The 14,633-nt window shown below is 31.2% G+C and overlaps 1 long non-coding RNA gene across 4 annotated transcripts in view; it reads left to right on the top strand.

Moving 5' to 3' along the window:
• LOC310893839 overlaps positions 1 to 14,574 on the top strand; it is a 17,970-nt gene extending 3,396 nt beyond the window's left edge. For 2 of the 4 annotated variants that reach the window (XR_014579356.1, XR_014579358.1), the window contains 3 exons: positions 2,485 to 2,674; positions 6,706 to 6,847; positions 12,345 to 14,574. This is a non-coding gene — a long non-coding RNA (uncharacterized lncRNA). Of the gene's footprint in view, positions 1,929 to 2,484; positions 2,767 to 6,705; positions 6,848 to 12,344 lie in introns of all 4 variants that reach the window. The other 2 variants (XR_014579359.1, XR_014579357.1) reach the window with 2 other exon arrangements.
• The last annotated feature ends 59 nt before the right edge of the window (positions 14,575 to 14,633 follow it).

The following is a 14,633-nucleotide window of genomic DNA, read 5'->3' as shown; positions in this document are numbered from 1 at the left end:
CTCAAGTCCAAGGCATAGGTAAACTTAAAATAATTTAACCCTTTTTTACCAGGACACTGTGAGTTAAAAAGACTATTAAAAATAGTGACTAAGTGACTTTTTGTATGTTTAAATAGATATGCTAATTGCATATACTGATATACATTGTTGGATCCATTTACAAATGAAAAACAGTATAAATAAAATAGATTTGGAATATACTTTGGTGTCCAGAAAACAGACAACACCTCTAAATGAATTCTAAGAACTTTAAAAACATTTTTAAGTATCCGTTTATGGACTATACGGAGAATGTTATTTCAGATAAATTTGACAGTGACTTAATAAGTTCTGAAATTTGAATACATTTCATACAAAGGATTATCTTTTACATAAATAAATCGACAGCTGAAAAACTTTAAAGGGAAAAGGTAGGTATTACATGTAAAATATTTACCATTCTTTTGATTTCAAACTCAGATTGAATACTAGGAGTCCACAGATAATTAACTGTACTCAAACACGTAGTCATATTTTTTCAATGAGACCATCTACCTCAGGAAATTTTCATACAAATGTATGACAGAAATGAGTCCAAAAAGCCCTGACAGATACATTTTTGTTTTATATTATATTTCTTTTTGAATTATGGCAGCTTAGGCTTATCTATACCAAAATTGTTATTGCTTAAAAAACTCATTTTTATATATGAACAGAAACTTGTTACGGTTTTTTTATTAGACTATATTGTTATTTCAGCATTTGTTGGCATTACTAAACATTTAACTCATTAGTTAATAGAGATTCAGATGTGCTTGAAATTCAGTAACGATGAGCTATGGGTGATATGTGTCACTTCTTAAACAATTAGCTGTTCTTCTTAGTTGTGTACTTTCCTGAGGCACAAATTTAGGTAATTTATATACAGTACTTTTTCTTTTTTTTTTTTTTTAAACTTACAGAAATGGTTACTGTTGCCTTGTTTTGTAATTACTGAGGTTTTGTTACGTCATAGAGAACAAAGCATTTTTTATTTTATATATATATATACAAATAAATTGTTCTGGATGATCTGGTTTTGTAAAGATAGACATGATAGCTGAATTTAGATCTTGTGCATATGGTGAACATTGTTGGACATTAAAGACAATAAATGCAAAATCATTTAAACAGAAAACAAATGTTTTTCTTTAAAGTATTCTATCCATCTAAGCCTGGAAAACATTGTTTATCTTGACTTCATTGAAGCCTAGTGTACTTATCACTCTTTAATATTATATTACAATGCATTAAAAACAAGTTTTTTTTTTTTTTGTTTAATTTATGATCATGTGAACTCCACTTGTATGGTACTTACTGAATTGCTGTCACTAAAACTTCTTCATTTTTTTAATTTTCTGTTGTCAAATTTCAAAATAATTTAATTACCTACTGATGTGAATGCTTCCTATAAAATGTCTGTTGTGAAGCACTTGCTTTAATGATCAGTTCAGCTCCAATATATCCAATATTAAAACTGGTACCTAAACGTGTGAATGTACCTGAAGCTATATATTTACAGAACAAAAAAAAACAAACGTATGTACACATACACCCATACCTCCTCACAAACTCATATATGCATATACTAAGGGTCAAATATTTAAATTAAAACCTCTGTACATACATCTTTTAGGAAAATGGTCAACAAAGAACAAAGGAAAAACGTCTTTGTCTTAAATCACTTATTTTTCTGAGAGAGCTGGCAGTGTACAGCTATCTGGTTTCTTTTGGTCTAAGGAAAGATTGCCATCTATTGGATGACCTTGGAAAAGAAAGGGTTTTTACTATGTATGTATTCTGTAATTCAAAAAATAATAAAAATAATAAAAAACACACACACAAAGAAAAGTACCATAATGAAATTGAAGACTTTGAACTTAAATTGTATACATTATGATCATGAAACGGTAGAACAGCTGCTATCTTCTCAAAACTGAGATTTTAAATTCCAGAATAACTTACGTTACAAAATATGAAAGCAATAGCTATTTGCTTTAGAGTGAACTAAATACTGAATGTCTGTATATACAGTAAGATTTGGTAGCAGTTTATATGTTTTGCAGAATACTGAATCCAAGTTTCTTTATTTAACTTTACTGAAATATAAGGAAAGAGTTTTAAGCCAGGTTTTAATATATTTATAGCATATATTCCTCTCAAGATTTGGGAACAGAATGATGCTCTTCTCCTGCAAACAATATTTGTCCAGCTCTTACAGAGTGTTGCACTGCATTACATTTAAAACAAAGATATCACTTGGCTTGGGTTTAAAATGTAATGCTTTTTTCTTCTTTTTTTTTTCTTTCTTTTTTTTTTCTTTCTTTCTTTCTTTCTTTCTTTCTTTCTTTCTTTCTTTCTTTCTTTCTTTCTTTCTTTCTTTCTTTCTTTCTTTCTTTCTTTCTTTCTTTCTTTCTTTCTTTCTTTTTCTTTCTTTCTTTCTTTCTTTCTATATATTTCCTTCAGCCCAAGAACTTGCCAGTCAAGATGAAAAACTTCTTCTAATGGAATCCAGCTTGAAAGGAACTCAAGAACAGCTAAGTGAGCAAATAGCAGAAACAGTTCGCCAAGAACAGAACAGTAGAAAATCACAGACAGAGCTGAAGACCTTGAGAGAACATATTATAGCATCTGAAGAAGAAATTAGTGATTAAAAGTGAGTTATTGCTTTTTCAGTATTTGATAAGCAGAAGACATAAAGTCAACAGTAAATCCTTTTAATATATACTGTGTTAAACACTTTTTCAGGTAAGATGTAATATAAATATGTTCTATAACTATTGAATAAAAATTTTAATCTAAATGGTTGATACATTTTAAAATATATTGTGCACTTAAAAGTTGAATTTAAAAATATTGTTGTTAGTAGTCTTTTTAAATTTTGGAATGAAAAAGATTCTGTGGTGTTGAAGCAGAATAATATGTATAATTATTACCTATACATTGATTGTATTTTCATCTTCCTCTTTTTAGAGAGCAAAGTTTACTTGTGGGCCTTACTGTCCTTGTATATTTTTTAAAAGAAGCTGTCTCTAAGCAAGACAGTATCAAATTAAAGGAAATTTGGTAACAGCAAGGTACATATGAGGTTGCTAAAAATTAAAAAATAAAATAAAATAAAATAAAATAAAATAAAATAAAATAAAATAAAATAAAATAATAAAATAATAAAATAAAATAAAATACATACTGTACTTTAGAAAAGTTTACATTGAAAAAAGTATCTCTGTTCTTCTCAGAATAATTTAATATCTATGTTTAAATATTAACTCTCAATATTTAATTAAAAAGTACTAATCTTCAATAACTATTATTTATAAATTATCACGATTTTAAATATATCTTTTGTATTGAGCCACAAACTGATTCATTATTCAATTTTTTCATGATTTAGTGTATGGTAAAAATGATTCACTTCTGTTGATTTTTGCCTTATTGTATGCAAACTGTTACTCTCTCCTTACAAATGTCATATTTAAAAAAATGCTAAATATATAAACAAAATCTCAAGCTGTTTTTTAATATCACAGAACACACATGAATACTTTATGCGAGACAGTTTGACTGAAAAAAGTCTTAATTCATTGGTACGCTGAACGTTCAAAGCTAAATATTTTATCTCATATTTGTGGCAAGCATCAAAGATTGTCTCAGCAAATCTTCTCTGAGGGTAGGTTTGCTAAGTTTAGATGCAATAAACACAATATGTCTAAAATCACAATATGACAATGCTGTAATTTTTACACTCACTGTAAATGACGTTCAGACTGAAACTTCACCCTTTCTGTAGTCAAAAGGTTAAAGTCAATTTTATTTGCTGAGGGCTGGGAAAAGGTCCATAGAAAACAAAACAAAAACAAAAACAAAAACAAAAACATTGTCTTCAGTAATGTGTCTTCATTTCTTTAAATAAAATAGCTTGGTGGTTTTCAACCTCCAGTTATATCTCTAAAGACATTACTACTACTTCTCTAGGGAGACTAGTGACACTGATCTGCTTTCCTAACCTAGCTTGACTCTTTTGCTACAGTAGGTTTTCTTAACCATTTCAAGTGATTCTTCAGTTGCCAAAATAGCATGTTATGCAAATTCCTGTGGATACTTATTTGAAAATAAAAAGGTTAAAAACTTCTAGGACAACTGTTTGTAACTTACTGTGAGATAGTGGTGATGGTGGTGTTGGGGGCAGGGAGAGGAGAATTGAAAATTCCATCTGTATCTGATCAATCGTATGATGAAATACATTTGAGGGAGACAGAATTTTGCAAAAGTTGAATGAAATGAGTCTCTCTGTTGTTGAACTAGAAATTCAAATGGTAAACATTAGAAGACTTTGTGAGATACTTTTGTTTTTCCATTTTTACAGTATACATTGTGTGAACAAATAAAAACTAGAATGAATCTGTTAACATATAAAAATTATTAACTAAACTACCTTTTTCTATTCTATTTTCTATATTAGTTCAGTGACCAGAATTTTGTTATTCTAGTACATGAGCATAATAAACTTTGAGTAAGGGGAGTTTTTTGATAGGTGTATAGATTATTAAAATATTTTATTGACTTTTTATTGGTTAAGTTTTAACTTTAAATTCTTAATACTTGAATATTAAGAGTACTGTGACATTACTGCAGGATCATAGAGCAGTATTTGTCAAATTAGGAAAACTAACACTGTAGATTTAAAACAACAGTTTTAACTAGGTTGAGCTAATAAAGCTAAACTCTTAAAACTAAATAAAATACAGATTTTAGAAGTTGAAATCTTCCTTTAAAATAACATTTTACTGTATACCTGAAAACAAACATGTTGGGCCAGTCAGTATCTGCTGTGCTCAGTTCCTTGGGAGACAGAAAGAACAATGGATCTCTGTCCCCTGGGTCTTCTGGGACAGGGAATGTCATAAAGGTTATGTTCAGTCACTATGAAGGGTACAGCACACGTTGTAAAGCAGGATCCCTTTGGTGCTGACTTCGAAGAAGTCATATAGTCCTGGACTTTACCTAATGCCTTACTTAGTGATTCTGGCAAATGCAGTTGGTATCAAGGTGAGAGCATAGGATCTTACAATGAAAAATACAGTGCAGCGTAAATTGTTGGGTTTAAACTACACAGAGAACTAAGATTCTGTTATAGCTGTTGTGGGGCCTTTAAGGGGAAAAGTCTATTTCTGCATGTTTTTATTTCTTTGTTATGAAATCATATATTAAAACTTATTTCTCCTGGAAGTGGTAAAAAGAGAAGGGATTGAAGAGCATTTAAAAATAATAAAAGGAGCATTATTTTCATTAGTTACAAAATTAAAAATAATTAGTTTTAAAATAGAATACAAATATTTTTTGCTAACTTTACAAGATGCCAAAAATACATGCATTCCAGGTGGAAACAGCTAAATGTTTTAAGTAGTCACAAGATTTGTTCACTGTATACTGATTCTGGAAGAAATAAACTTAAAGTAACACCTGCCCCACCCCCACCCCCACCTCCAATATAAGCCTGTTACACTTGAAAGATTTGTTCGGAATGTCCAGTGGGAACCTGGAAATCGTAATAATTTGTAGTATCGATTGTGTGAAGCTATGCAGCTGGGGCCTCTAGTGAATAGACAGGAATAGACATTTTATTGATTAACTTTTACAGTCATATTTTCAAGACTCTGCTGCAACATAATTTTCACTTCCCAGCTTTGTGCTGCTGCATCATGAAACTTGAATTCTTCTCTCTTAACATTTACCCACCTGAGGCAAACAGTATGGACTTGTCTCTTTTAAGCTGTGCTCTGCAGAAATGCATAATACTTGGTGCAATGAATTCTTCAGAATTTCCCCTCTGCTGTCACAATAAAATGAAAAATCTTCAGAAATGATGTTAGTAAGTACTACGTAAGTTGAACCTTTCATCCACAATAGACTATATGCTATTGTGTAATACCTTCTAGTAATTTTTATCCACCTTTTTTTTTTCATTTTTATTTTCTAAGTGACTAAGATCATGTCAAAAGCAACCTTACACCCCCAAATTCCAGAAGTGTTTAATGGAATTTGTCCCATAATGATATAGGTGATTATAGTAGTCAGTGGAATTTGGAAAGAAAAAGAATAAATGGTTTCCTGAAAAACTGAAGTGAACTATGAATAAGAAAATATTCACTTTTAGGAGTGACATCATGCATTTACTAAAATTCCTTGTAAGCATACCAAAAGGGGAGTATTTGAATTTTTATCGTTTAGAAACATAAAAGTATATGTACTGGTCTAAAGTAGGCAAATCTTAGAAATTGTTACTTTGTATTTCTGAAGTTACTCATTTCCAGAAAAGAAAAAAGTGGCATTATGCCATTTTGCAAGGAACTGTTGCATTTTTTTCCCAGCATGGGTTTGCTTTCTAAATTATTTGCCTAAAACATTACTCTTTCATACACATACACAATTACTAGTAAAAATCCCCATCTGTTTTTCTTACTTTACATGGTTACTTTCACTTGGGTCATGTTTGTAACCTAAGTTTAATAATAGCTTTCACAAAATAGGCTGAATATTCACATGTGTTGCAACTGATGCTAATATGATTTAGACCTCTGTCATGCCATTATTTTTTTCTAAAATTTAATTTTTAATGTATTCTAAGTATACAAATATTTAAGATATTTGTGGTCATGTTTCCTTTTATCCTCCCCCTCTCATCAGAGACATCCCACTGTGCACTGCATGGAGCTACCCCTGAAGTGGAAATGCTCCCAGCCATTACAAAAGGTTCAGCTTGTTTACCAGAATGGAATAATTCCTATTTTCACTTAAAATTTCAGAAAAAAATGTGGACAACTTTAAGGTAAGAAAACAGCATCAAAGAAAGAGGGAGAACAGGAGCTACTCAAGGCCCTAATGCCTACTGGACCTGGAATAAGGTCAAAACACAAACAGTCTCAGTCAGATGAAGAACTAGATAATTTGTAACAAATAGGTAAGATTCTTTTTATGCAAGGAAAGACTTTATTATTTAGGAAGTTGAGAAAAGTAACATCACATCCTAATGGCTTCCTAGGCCTCAGTCTTTCGAGCATTTATGAATGTCAAATGTTTCATGAAACCAATTACCCTATAAACCTATGAAAAGCTGTTCACAGGTTTGCAAGATTGAAGATGAAAACTGTCTTAATATAAGTATTGTTCATGATTTTATTTTGTAGTTGTGATGCTTTATTACAGATGTTAGGTAGTGAATCATAATACATCATAGGAAATAGGTGAAGTGACAGATTATTTTAATTTAGATAAATTTAACAGAAATTCAAATGAATGTGATTTGTGTGTGTGTGTGCACATGCATGTGATTTACTTAAAGAAGGGTGAAACGTGTGGATGTTTAAATGAGATCAAAGTAGTAATTTAGTAAGTTTTTTTATGCTCTAGGTAGATAAGCCTCTAAGTGTTCAGGACTCCATGAATAGCATGGTAACTTCATTGCTTGATTTAATGTTTAGTTTCCTATTTCTTTTCTATTTTGAAATATCAATGTTAAGACTTCTTACAGTTATCAGAAAACATTTTCATTATGAATTAAGAAAATTAAACTAAAATTTGCAAGTTAAACAAATTTGAAATATTTAAAATGTTTACTTAAATAAAAAAAAGATTCTATATATAGCAAAATGTTCCCCAGGAAGTGCAATTATTTAGACTGCACAAATTCAGGACTAGTTCTATTTCTCAAATTTAACCACAGAATTCTAGGTTTTACTGAGGGATAACTGAAGGTCAACTGGATCCATTACTGTATTTGTTTATTTCAGAGAGAACTGAAAATCTGAACAATTTTAATTGGCTTGTATTATTTAGTTGGATTTAAATGCAGAAGATATAAAATCATAAACATAGAAGTATAAAGTTATAGCTAAGAAATGAAAAAATGAAATTACTGCAAAAATTAAGACCTGAAGTAAGTGAAAATTTGTGCTTATTGACTTTCAGAGTACCTCTGACACAAATACTTAATTAAATAAATGAAATAATAACAATAATATATCAGATGACCATCCTGATATAGAATATGATCCTATACTTTTGTGTCTTCTCAGGCAGGATAGTTACTACTGGGAAAAGCTAAATTGATGGCAACAGAAATATACGTGGCCGTAAGCATTTGCAGTGGCAGGCAAAATTATTTAAGAAAAGAGAATATAAAATTAAGAAAGACAGATGGACTCATAAGAGTGAAATACAAATAGTCTGAATCAGGATTGATTTCAACATAATGTGGTGGAGGAATCCCCATTTATTGATCAACTTTAAAGCCCATGCACAGCGCTTAAAAAGATAAAGTAAGCAAGGTCAGATAATCAAAGCATTTAAATAGTAAAAACAGCAACTGCCACTGTAGACTGCTAAAATAAATCCATAATACAAATTGCTTTAGCAAAAAGTGGATGAGCAGCTGATCTTCCTATTGAACTCTATACTGTTCAGTGACCACACTGGGAAAAGGATTGGGAGAAATGCCTTGAAGATCAATATTGAGTGAGATGTAGCAGGGATTCATTCTGAACATGAAAGAATTACAAGTATGAGAGTAGAGATCTTGAGGAAATGTCATCAAGAAAGGATTGTTCTTTTAAAATATCACACGCTTTACACAAACTTGACATTAGATCTATTATTATCCCTGAGCATTGAAAGCTTATTAAATCAGATATTTACTTATTGTAAAGCATGAAAATAGGAAAAAGAGAACTAATAACATTACTGAAATTACTTAGAAGAATTCAATAACTTCTGTCTTAAAACAAAAGAGAAAAAAAAAAACACTTTTTAATATATTAATTAAAATGGTACTCAGTTGATGCTAGTACTTTCCAGGCATAAGTATTTCAAGATTTTTTGCTGACTAGAAATGATAAAAAAGATAATTGTATTCTCTCTTTCTCTCTCCCCTCTTTCTCTCTTTTTTCTGTATCCTGTTGCTTTTCTGAATTCAACATGCATCTGCAATTAACCTGTTTAAGAATTATTCTTCCAAATTTGTTCTAAATAACATTTTCATAGACGTTTTTAGTGCTTTATAGCAAGTAGAATAATCTATTTGAAATGGTCCAAATTTGAATTCCTACTAAACCTTTACAGGTTTTTCATTATTTTTTTTAATAAGATGTTAAAAAAGCACTATAGTTTTCATTTCTACATTAATTTTTGCAGCACTGTTTGAAAAGTATTTATGAGAAAGAAATACTAGATCTAGTAGTACTGTAGTAGTTTATGGTCTCATATCTGTTGTATTCATTCACAGTTTTATTATATAATTCCATGAGAACTACTGCAATTTCAAAGACATTTTGCTCCATTTAAATGCAGAAGCCTTTTGTTTGTTTGTTTGTTTTTGAATTTAATCTTTTCATTTCACATCCACTTCTAAAGGAAAGATGGGGAGGGAAGTGTTAATTTCAGAAAGTGATAACTCAAGGTTTGAAGGTATTTGTATTTCAAACAATAATAACAACAACAAAAAAGAATTTAAACTAGAGTATTTCAAGGATTGTTTTCTTTTTAATAAAGAGATTGTTCATGCTTTATTTGAAGGCCTTATTCAGCAAACTATGTTAAGGAACTGAGTCCCAAAAGCATAAAATTTGTTCTCTATGGTAACTCTATAATACCCCTTCCTGTAATGAATAGCTATTTACAACTAGTATTGGTTCCGTATTTGCAATATGAATTGCTCATTACAACAATTTCAATGGCAAATTGCAAAATAATATTCATAGTTGTCAGAGAAAGGTCAGCTTATTTGCATTCATTAGGAACTTGGAGGGCCATACAGCAAGCTTTTCTTTTGGGATGCTTACACTTATTGATTTGTATACAGCTGCAGGAAAAAATCATTACAATTATATTTCAATTATTATTGGAGGTTGTATGATAATAATTATAATAATAACAAAAAAGTTCAACATCAAAAAATCAGACTCAGCAAATTAAAAAAAAAAAAAGCCATTTTTAAGAATTAAAACTGCTAGATTTAACTTATTTAAAATAATCTGTCTTGAACGGCCTGAGGAAATGTCTTACAGAACTTTTGTTAATACTCACAATACTTTTATTTTCATGGAGGTGCATAAGCACTTACATGATTGTGATATAAAGTATTCATAACTTTTCTCTTTAGGAGTGATGTTTAAAGATGCTTTTAAACTCAGAAAGCGTTTAATCATATGCATAACTTTCCTTATGTAGGGAACTTTCATTATATCACTTGTATAATTATTAACTCCAAAATTTGATTTAAGCAAATGAATAATCCTGGCATAATAAATTCTTTTATTTGCAAGCTTACATTTTTTATCTAGTTCTTAAAGACCTTTCAAGACCAAGAGCTACATAAAATAGAACGGAAATATTTTAGTCGCTGTTGTCTGCTAGCTGCTTAGGTCTGAAAAATGTGAGTAATCTCTTCAAAAATCTGAAATGGGAAACATGCCAACGATGTTGGTTCCAGGAAAGGCAAATTGTCAGACTGAGACAAAACTTTGTGGAAATGGAAAGATAAATGGAGAACTTAAGATTTACACATAGCAATGATGCTCAGATGGTATGCATTGATGTATTTGAAATCCTGTTTGTATTATATTGAGAAATACTGTACATGATTAGTGCAAATTTCTGTGAACTTTTAACACTTCAGATGGATTAGAATGTCTTATTTTGATCATATCCATATTGTTCATTGTGATAAGATTAGGTCCTGAGTCATTAAAAAATGCTTGGCTTATTTCCATTACATTCAAGCATGTTTTAAGTAGAAAAATATAGAATACGGTTTTCCATATTGTGCATATATAACACATGTTTGAGATTAATCAAACCATAGTCACCTCTAATTAACAGCAGGGAGCAATTCCAACATGGGGCAGAGCCAGATGACAAAGAAGTGAAGTACATATTTAAAAGATAAAAAATAAAATAAAAAAAAAATAAATAAAAAAAAGCTATGACTTCCTTAAAAATACTGAAAAGTTTTTAAACCTGTGGTTCTGTGGGTGCAATGAATAGAAACTGTCAAATGGTTGAAGAGTTGAAGTTATGTTTTGCTTTTTTTTCTTAGTATGGACAAAAATTTCCAGAGCCAAACACTTGTATAAGTAAATATAAAGTATTCTTCCTACATTAACATTTTTTCCCTTTACCCTCAGATGATTATAGACCCCTCAAAATGGAGAGGAGAGGAGAGGAGAGCAGAGCAGAGCAGAGCAGAGCAGAGCAGAGGCACAGAAAAACAGAGATACTGTATTATGAAAATTCCATTACTGGATTCATTTTAAAACACCCAGACCACAGCCAGGACTGAAAACTTTACACTGTAAAACTTTACAGTGTAAAATCGTTCCTGCAAATACACTGTAGCTGATAACTTCAGGGTGTTATCTTATTGGTTCTGTGAACCATTCATTTCTATGCTAATCTACAATTTTAATTTCACTCCATCTCTTATTCTAATCTTTTTTTACAAGTATTTGCAGTGAGTGATCTTCTCTCCTCAGATTCAACACACCATGACTAGCATCTTAAATTCTTGCTATATGAAAAAGTCGTTTCCTTTTTTTTGTGTGTTATACCTAGCACTACAGCATTTTCAAAACATTTGCATGATCTGATTACATCATGGTCAGTTTATATCATGGCCTTTTGCTAGGACTACTCTGCAAGAAAACTAGAAATCAGCATCAGAACCTCCTCCCGAGTCAAGCAGATTTCAGGAGGTACCCAGACTAAAAAGTAAAAATGGATTCACTTCTTTCTTATGAATACTTTTCAAACTGAAAAAGGATTCTTTGCTTGGTGTAGTGTGTTGTCTGACCTTAAGAGGTCAGACAGTGATTTGGCAAGAAGATGTATTCTCTAATAGGGATGTAATTTTTGTCATTTTTTGGCCACCTTGTGCCAGTCAGGCTAAGGTATCCTGCAACAATATAAGTCTATCTGAAAAAATTTCTTAGCCATTATTTTTTTTCTGTCCAAGCCACGAAAAATGCAGGATAATAAATACCCATAGCAAGGCACCACCTATCTCCAAGACATCAGAATTTTTGAACAGAATGAATATTGAACTTTAAGGTAAATGCTCTGTTGCTCTCTCTGTATTCACACACACACACACATACATACACATAAGTTTGTTAATCTCATTCTTGGAAATGACTATTATTTTCATTTAAACTTTCCAAGATAATTTGGCCTTGAGCAAAAACTCAGCGAGACAAATTTCAGCATAAATTAAGTTTGACAAAGGTCTAAGCAACTGAAAACTGTGTCTTATGTTGCAAATTTTTTTTTGATAGGCAGCACAATGATATACCATGATATTACCATCCTGTCAATAGAGGAAGATAGATCAACATGGATGACACCATCTTGCTGAAATGGATGAGAGCAAGCACACGCTTTTTGGCTAATAAGTACGAACTGAAACTTTGGAAATAACAAGTAAAATCCCTAATGTATGAAACTTAAACTTGACATAAAATCTAATGTTCGCTTGCTTATAATTTTCAGAGTTGTATTGTATGCCTATGTGTCTATAAGGACAACAGTCTGTGATAGCATGTAAAAATTTAAAATATTTTTTTAATCAAGGAAAATGTCCTGTTCTTGTTCTTGAATTCTTACAATATTTTACTCAGAAATTTGTACGGAAAGGATTTGTTATCTGTCATTTTTGTCAGTAAAAACCATTCTTCTAAAACCAAGAGCTGCTTCTTTCTTTTATTTCCTTTTTGCTTGTTTATTTTGCATGTGTTGTTCTGCTTTAGAGGATGTCACGGTTCTTTATGATTTTTTTAAGTTAATTCATTTAAATTCTTTTGCACTTTTCTTTCAGATGGATAGTTTAGTAATCAGCGCTCATAATGGCAATATGTGTTCTTTTTCAAAATCTGGCAACCTCTGGGTTTACATCAAGGCCCTAAAAGACTCTAAAAGTCCTTAATGCCTTTAAAAAACACTGGAAGTTATTTTCAGAATTTCCAGGGATCTGATCTTACATCTTGATTTGTAGAATAATTCCAGGTAGATGGTTCCATGAGTCTTACAAGTCAGGTAGTGAGTTTGAAGTAGAAACTTTTATAGTAGGACATAACAATATTAAGTCCATCCTTGTCATTATAGATTTCTCAAGAGAATTGAATGTTCTGTGGTAGACATATTGTTGAATATTATTTGAATCCATTTTTTCTGAATGACTTTGCTTCTTTCTTTGCAGCTACAAAGCAAAATTTAATCTGTGGATCTTATGGCACAAAAATATCTTATGTAAGGTTGTCAGATTTGTTATATTAAATTTAACCAAATGTCTATTTATCTAAAAAGCAAACAAACAAGAACAACAAATAGAAAATATAGTAACACCCCCCCCAACACAATATAATACAAAAAATACAATACCCTCCCCCCACCACAAAAAAAAAAATCTTATCTCTTAAGGGATTTTTTTTTTTAGTTATTATTCATTGTTTTTCTTCACTTCTGACTATGTTAAGCCATTTTATCCATCACTTTGGATGAGAACCTTCTTCATCTGTAACCATCACCCTGACTCTTAATGTTTGGCTTGCAGAAATGCCAGTTCCCCAATAATTGATACATCTACATCATAGTAAATTTGCTGTTTTTTCATTGTTAATGAAAAACAAGAGTTTAAAGTCCTTCCACTTTGCCTGTTGACAGATTTAAGTATACTTACTGAAGTTTGTTGATAGCAGTGGCTCAACAAGAAATGATAAAGGATTTATATTTACTGCCCAAGGTCTGAGACGGAATGCTGCTCACAACCCACAGTAACATCCTCACATATTTTCCTTCACTGGAAGCATTTTTGTTATGGACTGCTCACCTTTCACACCTCTTTAATATCTTTTGCTGAAAAAAAATAATTTAAAAAGTCAAACATAACTATTAATTTAATCAAAGGTGTTTTCTTGATCTGACAGACATTGGTTGTTTTTCTCTCATCTTCTTGTTTTATTGCTTCTAAAAGTTGGCCTGGGCTTTATGACCATTTGACAGCTGTTTCTTCACTGAGATTTGCACCAATTATATTTTGCCATTCGTGGAATGCAAATTTGTTTATTGCTATCCTACATAAAGATTTCTGCCAACTCTTTCTGTTTGTGTGACAATTACATCACTGCACAGTGTAAACAATATTTGTCATAGTATCTATATCTACTATTACTTTTTTCATAAAGAGAAATACATAAAGGCAGACCACGTCAGGTATTTAGCAGACGTGATCTAGCTATTCCATATTTTGGAGTGGAGTGTCATGCAGTGACTATGGCTGTGGTGACTGTGGTTGCTTAGTTTCTACAAGATGTACTGTCATGGTAGTGGACTAATTAGTAAAGCTAACTCCAGAAAAGGGAATGTAGTGTATAGAAGCAAGTAGACAATACACTTTCTGGTACCTAGGCTACCTCCATAACAGGATTTTATTTTATTTTGTCATGTAGATGTTGACTCTATGATATTTGGAGATAACTTTCCCCCCCTTCCCTTGTTTTTTGTTTTTGTTTCCCCCCCCCCCTCCCAGAGTATCTCAGTATTCAGTATTTCAGTATGGCTGTTTGAAC

Source organism: Anser anser, assembly GCF_964211835.1.
Source record: "Anser anser genome assembly, chromosome: 2".
Lineage (NCBI taxonomy): Eukaryota > Metazoa > Chordata > Aves > Anseriformes > Anatidae > Anser > Anser anser.
This window is presented reverse-complemented; position numbering and strand designations above follow the sequence as displayed.